Here is a 13504-nt window from a genome sequence, read left to right as displayed (position 1 = left end):
CCCAAGGGAGACATATTTGCATAGGGAAGACAAGCCTTCTATGCGTTTGTGAAATTTAACATTAAGCTTGGGAACAGAACTACATTGAAAACAAACTGACAAAAAATCATTCTACTCATGTGTTTGCTATGAATTAGCCAAGAGATAATCTAAAGCAGACATAAGCAAGGAGTAATTTTTAAAATTTTTAAAGACTTTTTATTATTTATTTGAGAGGCAGATCTCCAGACAGAGGGAGAGGTCTTCCATCCATTGGTTCACTCCCCAAATGGCCACAATGGCCAGAGCTGGGCTGATCCAAAACCAGGAGCCAGGGTCTTCTTCCAGGTCTCCCACATGGGTTTAGTGGCCTTAGCATTTAGGCCATCTTCCACTGCTTTCCTAGTCCACCAGGAGGGATCTGGATCAGAAGTGGAGCAGCCGAGACTCAAACCAGCTCCCACATGGGATGCCAGGGCTGCAGGCAAAGGCTTAATCCACTGTGCCACAGCGCCGCCCTCCTCCCCCGGGAACAATTTGCATAAATACCCTGGTATATTTTCATTTATATTGGCATACATAATATAAACATATTATCATGTTATAGTATATATAATATATGCTAAGAAATATAGTTTATTGTAGTATTTGTTTTATATAACTTAGTTATAATTATGTATTTATAGCTATTTATAGGTAGAGAACAAGAATACAAAAGTTAATACTTGCCTAAAAATATTTCTTAAACATTTAATTATTTTATTAGAAAAAATTTTACAACCAAACTGATTGGTACAAAATTTGACTTACATTAACAAAATTTCTTTTAAAGATATTTAAACCAATTTACACTCCACTGTAGGAAGGCAACTGACATCTAAACATATAGTGAATGTGAGGCTCTTACTACAAAGTTACTAGGAATACTGGCTGCTAGTCATGTACATCTTCATCTCTCTCCTAAAAATTGTCCAAGGCTATACCTCTCACAGGGTGCCTATTGGATAATATTGGTTAATGTAGAGGAACAAGCCCCCAGCCCCTTGACTTTCCAAGACATCCCTAAAGGACCATCCCAGTCTCAAAGCCCCTTATGGGATTGGCTGAAATGTTTCTTGTGACTGGACTAGTTTAAATTCTTTCTCTGCCTAATCCAAATTCCTGTTTCCTCAAAAATGTTGTTTCTAAAAGTATTCCTCAAAAAACTGCCTTCACACAAATTTCCTTTGGAGTGGGTTCCTAGTGACACCCTATATAAGACATGTCAATTGTTGATATCCCCATTCATAAAGATGGGACACCTCACCTCTATTCTAAACTATTTTTCTAATGTCTCGGAAATGTTTTGTGCTATTTTTCCTGATTGTCCCCTTTTACAACTCCTTAGTTTTATATATAAAATTGCTGTCATTTCTATGAATAAAATTAATAAATGCATTTTGTTAACTAAGCAGAACAATTTCTTGTCATTATAAATCATCAAAAACCAGTAGACTAAGCAATATTTATGAAGAATACAATGTCAATGTGTTTAATGCATATGTTTACATTTCAAATATATATAGAGTGCTATTACAAATCAGTAATTAACAATAAAATATAATGATTACTAAAATCCACTTCACATTTTAAATTTATATGATACTTAAATTGTAAAGTTGATAGACTCATGTCAGCTCAGGTCAACATTTGGTGTCTCACTGTGATTACACATTTTTTTCTCTCCTACTTCCTTTGCTTCACAAGGGATCTTCCCTGGATCCTTACATCTCCATGAAGCACTGTCTGGAAACAATTGTTCTAAAATAGAAATTATTTTTTTTTATTTTTAAAATTTTTTTTTGACAGGCAGAGTGGACAGTGAGAGAGAGAGAGACAGAGAGAAAGGTCTTCCTTCTGTTGGTTCACCCTCCAATGGCCGCTGCAGCCGGCACACTGCGCTGATCCGATGGCAGGAGCCAGGTGCCTCTCCTGGTCTCCCATGGGGTGCAGGGCCCAAGCACTTGGGCCATCCTCCACTGCACTCCCGGGCCACAGCAGAGAGCTGGCCTGGAAGAGGGGCAACCGGGACAGAATCCGGTGCCCCAACCGGGACTAGGGTGCCCCAACCGGGACTAGAACCCGGGGTGCCGGCGCCGCAAGGTGGAGGATTAGCCTATTGAGCCGCGGCGCCGGCCAGAAATTAATTTTTAATATGAATGTCCATAAAATTAAAAATATGAGAATTTCCTGTAATTGGCATTATTAATAGCATAAGAAATTCTTGTTAAAGCAAGATGTTACCTTTCATAATTTCATAGATAAATTGTGACACACAAAAATGACACTAGTGGGATACAGGGGGACATGTAATTAAAATTTTCAATATTAAGAGTGCTAAAAATGGCTGGCACCATGGCTCACTAGGCTAATCCTCCACCTGCGGTGCCAGTACCTTGGGTTCTAGTCCTGGTTGGGGCGCCGGATTCTGTCCTGGGTGCTCCTCTTCCAGTCCAACTCTCTGCTGTGGCCCAGGAGTGCAGTGGAGGATGACCCAAGTGCTTGGGCACCTGCACCCACGTGGGAGACCAAGAAAGGCACCAGGCTCCTGGCTTCAGATCGGCGCAGCCAGCCGGCCGCAGCATGCCGGTCATAGCGGCCATTGTGGGGTGAACCTACGGAAAAAGGAAGACCTTTCTCTCTGTCTCTCTCTCTCTCTCACTGTCTAACTCTGCCTGTCCAAAAAAAAAAAAAAAAGAGTGCTAAAAGTGTTTATACATTTCTGAGAAATTATCTGAAGGATTTTAAAAATTAAAATGTTTATATATTTTCATGATATCCAACAAGATATCACTTATAATAGCAGATTTTTGAAAAATCAAAAATAATAAGAGGTAATTAAGAATGTAAAATTAGATCCTCTGATTAGTGCCAAAATTGAACCATTTTATTCTGTATCCCTGTGTTAGAAATGAATAGGAATTTTAAAAGTATCTCTTAAGGGAAAACAAAAGAGAATAAAGATCCATATAAAATTTAAAATAAACATAAAACTTCATGATCAATGATTATGGTCTTGACAAAAATTAAAATACTTAATTGTGTTTATATATTTACATGATAGGATATTGTATTAGTTAATCCTGTCATTATTTTTTATTTTAGCTACTAAATTGTCCACAAGCATGAGGGTCTTATAAGATGATATCATTACTTGAAATTACAAAACACTATATTCAAAAGTATGCAATCATTAAAACCCTGAAATACATTTTTTTTTCTACTTTTCCATAATCCCACTCCTGCTACCCTGCCTTCACTATCCCAACTTGCACCTATGGCCTCAAGGAGAGTTCCCAAAGACGATTGACAGAGGAAGAAAAGACTTAGGCCTTCTTTACAGATGATTCTGCGAGACAGGCATGCTTCACTTCGATATTGACAGCAGCAGTACTAAATATCCTCCCTGAGACATCACTGAAGGGCAGGGAAAGGGAAATGCTTCCTGTGGACAGAACTTTAGGCGGTGCACCCAGTTGTACACTGGGAAGGAGAAATGGCTAGACTTGCAATTCATAATTTAGTAAAGCTGGATATTAATGGATTTGGACAGAATATGTTTGGAAAATAGATGACAGAAGAAATTTGGAAAGGTATATATGGATAGATATCTGTGAATGGGCAAAGAATGTGAAGATACTTGTGTTCCATGTGAACACATGTCAAAGTATGACATAAAAAGAATTTTAATTATGAAATGGGTAGGATAACCCATTCTGTGAATAAAAATTTGCTTCTTTCCCCCACTACTCCTGTCATTGCTCAGTGGACTGGTGAATAGAGTAACCATGGTGTCAGGGATGGAGGTTATGCATGAGCTCAACAACTTAGACTTCCATTCACCACTGATGATCTGGCTAAGGACATTGTGACCAATCTGCCAGCAGCAGAGACCAACACTGGGGCTCCCAAATGGCAACATCCCCAGTGATCAGCCAGTTACAGGGTAGCAGGTTGATTTACATTGGGCTCCTTCCATCACGGAAGAGGCAGCTCTTTGTCCTTATTGAAACAGACGCTGAATTTGAATGTGGGTTTACCAGTCCTACATATAATTCTTTTGCAGAAACTGCCATCTTTGTATTTACAGAATGCCTTATCTACCATCATGCTATCCCACACAGCCTTATTTCTGACTAAAGAACTCACTTCACAGCCAAATAAGTGCAACATGGAAAGCGTGTTCATGGAATTAACTGGACTTACCATATTCTCCAACACCTTGCAGCAGCTGGCTTGAGAGTGGAGGAATGGTTTTTTGTTACATTTCTAGTGATTGGCAGCACTTTGCAGTAAGGGCAAGGTTCTTCAGAAAGAGTATATGCTCTGCAGTGGATAGTACTATTTCTTCTCTAGCCAGTATTAATGGATCCAGGCATCAGGGGATGAAAATGGGAATGACTTCACTTGTAATCTCCCATAATGATACACTAAATTTTTTTTTTTTGCTTTGTTTTCCTGATTATTTCTGCCTTTCTGGCCTAAAGAACTTAACTGGAAAGGAAAGAACATTTCTGCTAGGTGATTCTGAGTCAAGATAAGGAAGATTGACAGACACAGTGTTGGTTGAAGTGATTGATCTTCACTACCCATGAGGCATTTGACCACTACTTCCATTAGAAGTAAAGACGTGTAGGTCTGGAATAGAGAAGATCCTTATGGTGTCCCTTAATGTTATAGTTCTCTGTGAGTAAGTTCAATGGGAAACAAATAGTCCAGGCCCTTCAGGAATGGAAGTTTGCACACCAGACAAAGAACATGACCACCGGGAGTATTTGAAGAAGGCAAAGGAACTAAAGAGTGAGTAGTAGAAGAAGGCAATGATAAATATCACAGTCCTGTGCCCAGTTACAGAAGTGAAGACTAATTCTCATGAGTATTTCCTTCTTATTTTGTTATAAATACATTTTCATGTGTGTTTTCATGTGGGTAGTAGATATCTAATATCATTGTTTTCCTTTCTTCCCTCATTCCCACTTCATATAACATATGATGTACTGACTTTATATCAGTATTTAAGGATTGTTAATTTTACATAATAATAATTTATGGGCTATAAAGAGAAGAGTAAATATAATTCAAGGAATTTACCTGTTCTTCTAGAGAAGGGATTACTATATTTTTTGGTTGTTTGGTGGAGAGGTATAATGTTATATAGGCTTATGGCTTTGTTAAGACTTCAATTGGACATAAAGCACAGTTTAAGGAGATATGTTTTTGTGCCAAGTTCCTAAAGGGTAGGCATTTGATGGCTAATTTTATGAATCAACTTGACAGACTAAAGGATGCCTTGCTTTATAAGACAATATATTTGTTACTTATATTAGTCAGTATTCTACATATATATCCATATATATGTATATACAAAATATCTCCATTTATATATCTATATACCTCTATATGTATATATATATATTATATAATTATAATGTAATAATATACTGTTCTGTTTCTCAGGAGAAATCTCACTAACTCAAAGAAGACATATTGTCTTCTAATCAGATAAAATTATTATTTGGAAATAGACAACATTTGAGGGCAGAATTGTGGCACTGTAAGTTAAACTGCTGCCTGTGACGCCAGCACCCGACCTGAGCACCAGTTCGAGTCCTGGCTGTTCCATTTTTGATCCAGCTCCCTGCTAATGCACCTGGAAAGGCAGTGGAAGATAGCCCCTGCCACCCACATGGAAGACATGGATGGGGTTCCTGAATCCAGGCTTCAGCCTAGCCCAGTCCTACGCCAGCCATTGCAGCCGTTTGGGGAGTGAATCAGCAGATGAAAGATATCTCTCTCTTTCTCTCTCTCCCTTCGCTCTCTCTCTCTCTGTGTGTGTGTGTGTGTGCATGTGTCTCTCACTCTTTCTGTAATTCTGTTTTCAAATGAATAAAATAAATCATGAAAAAAATTCATAACACCATCCACTGAGGTACAACTTTCATCTTTTTATTTAGTTTGCAATCAAATAATTGATCCCAATTTGAATATGAACATTTCTTTGGTAGATTATAGTAAACACAAATGTTTCACTTAGTTCATATCTTGTTTTGTTGTCAAAGTGTCATTTATGCAATTTTCTTAGAATATTTTTTCCTAAGCTCTCTATATGAGCTCCAGTTTGGTGTCTTACACTTGGGTATTGTGAAGGTTGCTCCCAGCATGTTGCTTTCAAGCATTCACTGTGCATTTTCTGTCTCTCTCTCTCCATTAGAGTGAAGGAGTCCAAAATGCAATTTGTCTATTAGTAGAACATTATGGGTCCAGGTTGGCAAGGGCAAATGGAGATCTGAGGATCAGACCAGCAGGTCAATTGTGATGTAATTAATTACAGTCATGTAACTCGGAGTTCAGGCTGATGATCATTCAGTTGTGCATCCCAGAGAGACAGAGAGGGCATGCACAAATTGATTCTTTTCCAAATAGTTAGCAGAAAAAGGTCACCATGTCTTACTCTGCTTGCAAATAAAACTCATAAGAAATCATCTTAATGGAAAGAACTAATTTACATATTTCCAGTAAATTTCACTTGGAATTATGTTTACAGGATATGAAACCCTAATGTATCATTGTTCTTCATGGTGAAGGGACATGGGATTTTTCTCTTTCTGTTCATGAAGCACTATAAACAGTTGATGAAGTCATACTTCCTAATGTTTTTTTCTACCCACTTAAACATACATACCCACACACATACATCTGTAAAAATAGCTAAAAGAAAAACAAATCACTTAATAGTGGAACAGCAAGTTAAGCCACAAATAGCAGTGCTGGCATCCCATATGGGCACTGGTTCAAGGCTCCACTTCTAATCTATATGGGAAAGCAGTGGAGGATGCCCCAAGTCCTTGGGCCCCTTTACCTACATGGGAGACCCAGAAGCTCCTGGCTTCAGATCAGCTCAGTCCTGGCTGATGCAGCCATTTGGGGAGTGAACCAGTGGATGGAAGATTTCTTTTTTTTTTAATTAAACTTTTATTTAATGAATATAAATTTCCAAAGTACAGCTTATGGATTACAATGGCTTCCCCCTCCCAAAACTTCCCTCTCACCCACAACCCTCCCCTTTCCCGCTCCCTCTCCCCTTCCAATCACATAATGATTCATTTTGAATTCTCTTTATATACAAAAGATCAGTTTAGTATATATTAGGTAGCGATTTCAACAGTTTGCCCCCATATAGCAACACAAAGTGAAAAAAAAGATACTGTTGGAGTACTAGTTATAGCATTAAATAAGAGTGTACAGCACATTAAAGACAGAGATCCTACATAATATTTTTTAAAAAATTAATTAATTTTCTATGCCATTTCCAATTTAACACCAGGTTTTTTTTTTCCATTTCCAATTATCTTTATATACAGAAGATCGATTCAGTATATAATTAGTAAAGATCTCATCAGTTTGTACCCACACAGAAACACAAAGTGTAAAAATACTGTTTCAGTACTAGTTATAGCATCACTGCACATTAGACAACACATTAAGGACAGTTCCCACATGGGATGTAAGTACACAGTGACTTCTGTTGCTGACTTAACAATTTGACACTCCTGTTCATGGCGTCAGTAATCTCCCTAGGCTCTAGTCATGAGTTGCCAGGGCTATGGAAGCCTTTAGAGTTCGCTGACTTTGATCTTATTCCGATAGGGTCATAGTCAAAGTGGAAGTTCTCTCCTCCCTTCAGAGAAAGGTACCTCCTTCTTTGATGGCCCCGTTCTTTCCACTGGGATCTCACTCCCAGAGATCTTTCATTTAGGTCTTCTTCTTTTTTTCTTTTCCATGGTATCTTGGCTTTCCATGCCTACAATACTCTCATGGGCTCTTCAGCCAGATCTGAATGCCTTAAGGGCTGATTCTGAGGCCAGAGTGCTGTTTAGGACATCTGCCATTCTATGAGTCTGCTGTGTATCCCACTTCCCATGTTGGATCTTTCTCTCCTTTTTTGGTTTTATCAGTTAGTATTAGCAGACACTTGTCTTGTTTGTGTGATCCCTTTGATTCTTAGACCTATCCGAGCCATCGAATGTGAACTGAAATTGATCACTTGGACTAGTGAGATGGCATTGGTACATGCCACCTTGATGGGATTGTATTGGAATCCCCTGGCACATTTCTAACGCCATCATTTGGGGTAAGTCTGATTGTGCATGTCCCAAATTGTACATCTCCTCCCTCTCTTTTTCCACTCTGAAATTTAACAGGGATCACTTTTCAGTTAAAATTTAAACACCTAAGAATAATTGTGTGTTAATTACAGAGTTCAACCACTAGCACTAGAACAACAACAAATACTAAAAAGGATAAAGTATTACATTGTACATCTAAAGTCAGGACAAGAGCTGATCAAGTCATTGTTTCTTATAGTGTCCATTTCACTTCAACAGGTTTCCCCTTTGGTGCTCAGTTGTCACCGATCAGGGAAAACAAATGATATTTGTCTCTTTGGGATTGGCTTAATTCACTCAGCATGATGTTTTCCAGATTCCTCCATCTTGTGGCAAATGACTGGGTTTCATTGTTCCTTACTGCTGTATAGTATTCTATGGAGTACATGTCCCATAATTTCTTTATCCAGTCTACTGTTGATAGGCATTTGGCTTGGTTCCGGGTCTTAGCTATTGTGAATTGAGCTGCAATAAACATTGAGGTGCAGATGGCTCTTTTATTTGCCAATTCAATTTCCTTTGGGTAAATTCCAAGGAGTGGGATGGCTGGGTTGTATGGTAGGGTTATGTTCAGGTTTCTGAGGAATCTCCAGACTGACTTCCATAGTGGCTTTACCAGTTTGCATTCCCACCAACAGTGGGTTAGTGTCCCTTTTCCCCCACATCCTCTCCAGCATCTGTTGTTGGTAGATTTCTGGATGTGAGCCATTCTCACCGGGGTGAGGTGAAACCTCATTGTGGTTTTGATTTGCATTTCTCTGATTGCTAGTGATCTTGAACATTTTTTCATGTGTCTGTTGGCCATTTGGATTTCCTCTTTGGAAAAATGTCTACTGAGGTCCTTGGCCCATCTCTTAAGTGTGTTGTTTGTTTTGTTGTTGTGGATTTTCTTGATCTCTTTGTAGATTCTGGTTATCAACCCTTTATCTGTAGTATAGTTTGCAAATATTTTTTCCCATTCTGTCAGTTGCCTCTTCACTTTCCTGACTGTTTCTTTTGAAGTACAGAAACTTCTCAATTTGATGCAATCCCAAATGTTAATTTTGGTTTTGACTGCCTGTGCTCCTGGGGTCTTTTGCCTGTCCCTATATCTTGCAGGGTTTCTCCAATGCTCTCTAATAATTTGATGGTTTCAGGTCGTAGATTTAAGTCTTTAATCCATGTTGAGTGAATTTTTGTGTAAGGTGAAAGGTAGGGGTTTTGCTTCAAGCTTCTGCACATGGAAATCCAATTTTCCCAGCACCATTTATTGAATAGGCTGTCCTTATTCCAGGGATTAGTTTTGGATCTTTGATCAAATATAAGTTGGCTGTAGATGTTTGGATTGATTTCTGGTGTTTCTATTCTGTTCCATTGGTCTATCCATCTGTTTCTGTACCAGTACCATGCTGTTTTGATAACAACTGCCCTGTAGTATGTCCTGAAATCTGGTATTGTGATGCCTACGGCTTTGTTTTTGTTGTACAAGATTGCTTTGGCTATTCGAGGTCTTCTGTGTCTCCATATGAATTTCAGCATCATTTTTTGGATGGAAGATTTCTGTCTGCTTGTCTTTGTCTCTGTAACACTTATTTTCAAATAAATAAATAAATCTTTATAAAAGTCTCTAAAGCTGATATATGTTTACCATACTAGGGCATTGAAAGGATGAACACTGACATTCAATTATTTCCTTTTTTGCACTCCAGTATGTATTAATTTCTGAGTCAGATTGATTTATGAGGAAACAGATCTGGTTTCTACATTGATACAAATTAGTAATATGACGTATGATGAACATAAATAAGAAACTATACCACCCATGGTTCCAAGATTTATTAATTTTATATTTTAAAAGCACAAAATATGTAAGGTATGTAGCTGAGTTTTCTTCCATTTTTCATTTATACAACTGTCATATCTAAGTCTTTTAATATTTCAAATTTCCCCTTAAACATGCAATATCCTTATTATTAGTCATTTATCAACAAATTTTACAGTATTTCTCAATATCATGGAACCAATGGTGCCGACATTATGGTATAGTTGATGAAGCAACTGCCTGCAAGGCCAGCACCCCATATAGGCACCAGTTCACGTCATGGCTGCTCCACTTCCAATCCAGCTCTCTGCTAATTGCCTCAGAAAGCTGTGAGAGGTGCTCCAAGTTGTTGGGTCCCTGCACCCACATGGGAGACCCAGATTAAGCCTCTGGTGTATGACTTCGGCCTGAGCCAGCTCTGGCCATTGTGGTCATTTCCATCAGCTGGTTTACTCCCCAAATGCTGCAATAGCCACATCTGTCTCAGGCTGAAGCAAGGAGCCACTCTATCTGGTTCTCCCACATAGGTGACTGGGGCCAAGATACTAGGACCATGTTCAGCTGCCTTCCCAGGCTTATTAACAGAGAGCTAGATCAGCAGTGGAGCATCCAGGATGTCCTAATCCCATATCAGAGTTTCTGAGTTTGAGTTACAATTCCTCTGCTTTTTTTAAAAAAAATTATTTATTTATTTGAAAGGCAGACTTACAGAGAGGTAGAGGCAGAAGGCAGAGAAAGAGAGAGAGAGGGAGGTCTTCCATCTGCTGGTTCACTCCCCAGATGGCCTCAACAGTTGGAACTGGGCTGATCCGAAACCAGAAGCCATAAGCTCCTTCCAGGTCTCCCACATGGGGGCAGGGGCCCAAGGACTTGGGCTATCTAGTGATTTCCTAGGCCATGGCAGAGAGCTTGATCAGAAGTGGAGCAGCAGGACTTGAACCAGTGCCCATATGGGATGCCAGCACTGCAGCCAGCGACCTTACCTTCTAAGCCACAGTGCTGGCCCCTATTCTGCTTCTGATCCATCTGCTTGCCAAAGCACACCTTGGAAGAGAACACATGATGGCTCAAATAGCTGGGTCCCTGTCACCCATGTGGGAGAACCAGATTGAGTTCCAGGACCCTGGCTTTGTCCTGGTCTGGCCCAGCTACTGTGGGCCTTTTAGGAGTGAACGAGCAGATGAAACATCTCTCTGTGTCTGTCTCTGTCTCTGCATTTTAAATGAAAAATAATATTTAATATTTGTTTTCTAAGTATCATTTTTATAAAGATACATGTAAAACGTATATTTTGGGGGTTTACTAGTATGTTTCTATTAAATGTTAGTATATTTAAGGATTAAGCTATTTTCAATGTTTTCTAGAAGAAATAGTTTCAGTTCAGTAACCTTTTTTTCTACTTACATGTTCTGTATTCTTTGAGCTAAGTGACAAGGATCTTATAGTGCATAAAGCAGACAAAGCTTGCTTTTCTGGAAGTCAGGAAGATGGGAATAAAAACAGGAAACTGTGATGTTTCAGAAGCAAAGCAAAGTGATTCCAGGGGGAACAATCAATCGGGTCAAATGCCCTTCAGGTCTGAGAACTGAAGATTAGATTTAGCTAATTGGAGGAATGGTCTCAAGTGGATAGAGGACAGGCTTTGAAGTGATGTAGATCTGGATTTGAAAACTCCATATACCTTTCTTCATTTTTTTCCTGAAAACAAGTTTTATTTAAATGATTTAAGTCCATTGCATTATATTAAAACTGAAGGTAAAAACCAGTTTGTTACTTCAGGTGGTGCTAGCAAGCAGCAAGCTCTCTATAGCTAGCTCTAACTGATGACAACCGCTTGGATTTGTTCCCTTGTCAAAAGTCTAACTATAGAAGGCTGGCCTCGCACTGGCATTTGGACAAACCCTCACCCCTCCCCCACCCCCGGCTAGGGTACGGCTGGTCACCTCACTGGAGGTAGGTGGCCTCTGATCTCCATGTGTGTCTCCCACCTCGTCAGGTCGGAGGCACCAGGCCATCTCGCCTCTCTAGCAGGGCAGCTGCTGTTGCTGCCTTACCCCATCCTCAGATTCACTGAGGGTTGTGCAGGTGGTGGCATCTTTTAGGGCAGGGGACTCTGCAGAGAGACAGGCGATGAGCCTCTGGGTAGACACAGCCATCTCCGCTCTCGGAGCTGCGGGCTTGGCTGAAACATCACGATATCGCTGTGTTTCAGCGTGGAAGGAGGCATGTTACTCAGAGCCTTTCTCACCGCCAGGCGCCTTCACTAGTTTTTTTTTTTTTTTTATGGTCATCCTCAGCGATCCCTTGGACAGTAGTAAGGGGCTTCCTACCGGTTCTCTGTTGAAATCCTACATGAATATAATCCCCAGTGCCAGCAGGAAGCGGGTCATCGCTCTTAACTTGCATCAGCAAAGGGGTCGAAAATGTGGAGGTTCTGGGTAACAGAGGTAGGATAGCATTCCTCTTCCTCGGTGGAATCTGCCTGCGGCAGGCTGGGGCAAGAGAAGGCGGGCGGGGGGCTGAGCGTCTGTGTCTAGAAGCCAGGGGCCCAGGGGGGAGCTGCTGAGTCGTCAGTGGCGGCTCAGTGACTGGGGCCCAAATTTTTCTTAATGTACCTAGAATTCCCAAGACCGTAAAATAATAGCTCCTATCTTCGAGGTTTCTTCAAAGAGTTAAAGATATTAATGAATGTAAAGAAACTAATGAAATAGCACATGGCAGATACTGAACAAATGTTATGTGCAATATGAATAACTGAATAGGAATGTGCACAGATTTTTAAAAGAAGATTTTTTTAATGTTTTAACACATAGTGATGAGGACAGCCAAACCACTGACAATGGATTTTATTTTTCTTAGTTGCAATTCCAGACAATCAACTAGAAATCTGCCCTGCCAAAGTTATTATTTTTTAATTCCTTGGAGACCTGGGCCTACATATTTTAATGTTTGTCATTGGAATTTATTTAAACAATTTTTTATATTATTGACGCTATTCATTGTCCATGCTTTATGTGTCATTGCCTATTCCTTTGCACCAGTTTTTTAAGTTAACAAGTTCTTTTTTTTTTTAAGATTTTATTTATTTATTTGACAGGTAGAGTTACAGAGAGAGAGAGAGAGAGAGAGAAAGAAAGAAAGGACCTCCTTCTGCTGGTTCACTCCCCAAATGGCTACTACAGCCGGAGCTAGAAGCCAGAAGCCAGAAGCCAGGTGCTTCTTCCTGGTCTCCCATGTGGGTGCAGGGCCCAAGCACTTGGGCCATCTTCCACTGCACTCCCAGGCCACAGCAGAGAGCTGGGCTGGAAGAGGAACAACCAGGACTAAAACCGGTGCCCACGAGGGATGCCGGCACCGCAGGAGGAGGATTAACCCAGTGCGCCAGCCCTAAATAACAAGTCTTTTACCAGAAAAAAAACCCAAAAGATCATTTCCTAATTATACATCAGATACAACATTCAATTTCTAGTTGTATGGTTTTTTCAGTATCATGGAACTCAATTTAATATTTTCATACTTT

The 13504-nt window shown here is 39.9% G+C and overlaps 1 pseudogene; it reads right to left on the bottom strand.

The window, feature by feature from the left end:
* The window catches only part of LOC133768026 (thiopurine S-methyltransferase-like), a 66874-nt pseudogene extending 54875 nt beyond the window's left edge, over positions 1-11999 (bottom strand).
* Positions 12000-13504: the final 1505 nt, after the last annotated feature.

The sequence above is a fragment of the Lepus europaeus genome, chromosome 10 (genome assembly GCF_033115175.1).
Source record: "Lepus europaeus isolate LE1 chromosome 10, mLepTim1.pri, whole genome shotgun sequence".
NCBI lineage: Eukaryota > Metazoa > Chordata > Mammalia > Lagomorpha > Leporidae > Lepus > Lepus europaeus.
The sequence above is the reverse complement of the archived record's forward strand: the minus strand, read 5'-3'. Positions and strand labels throughout refer to the sequence as shown.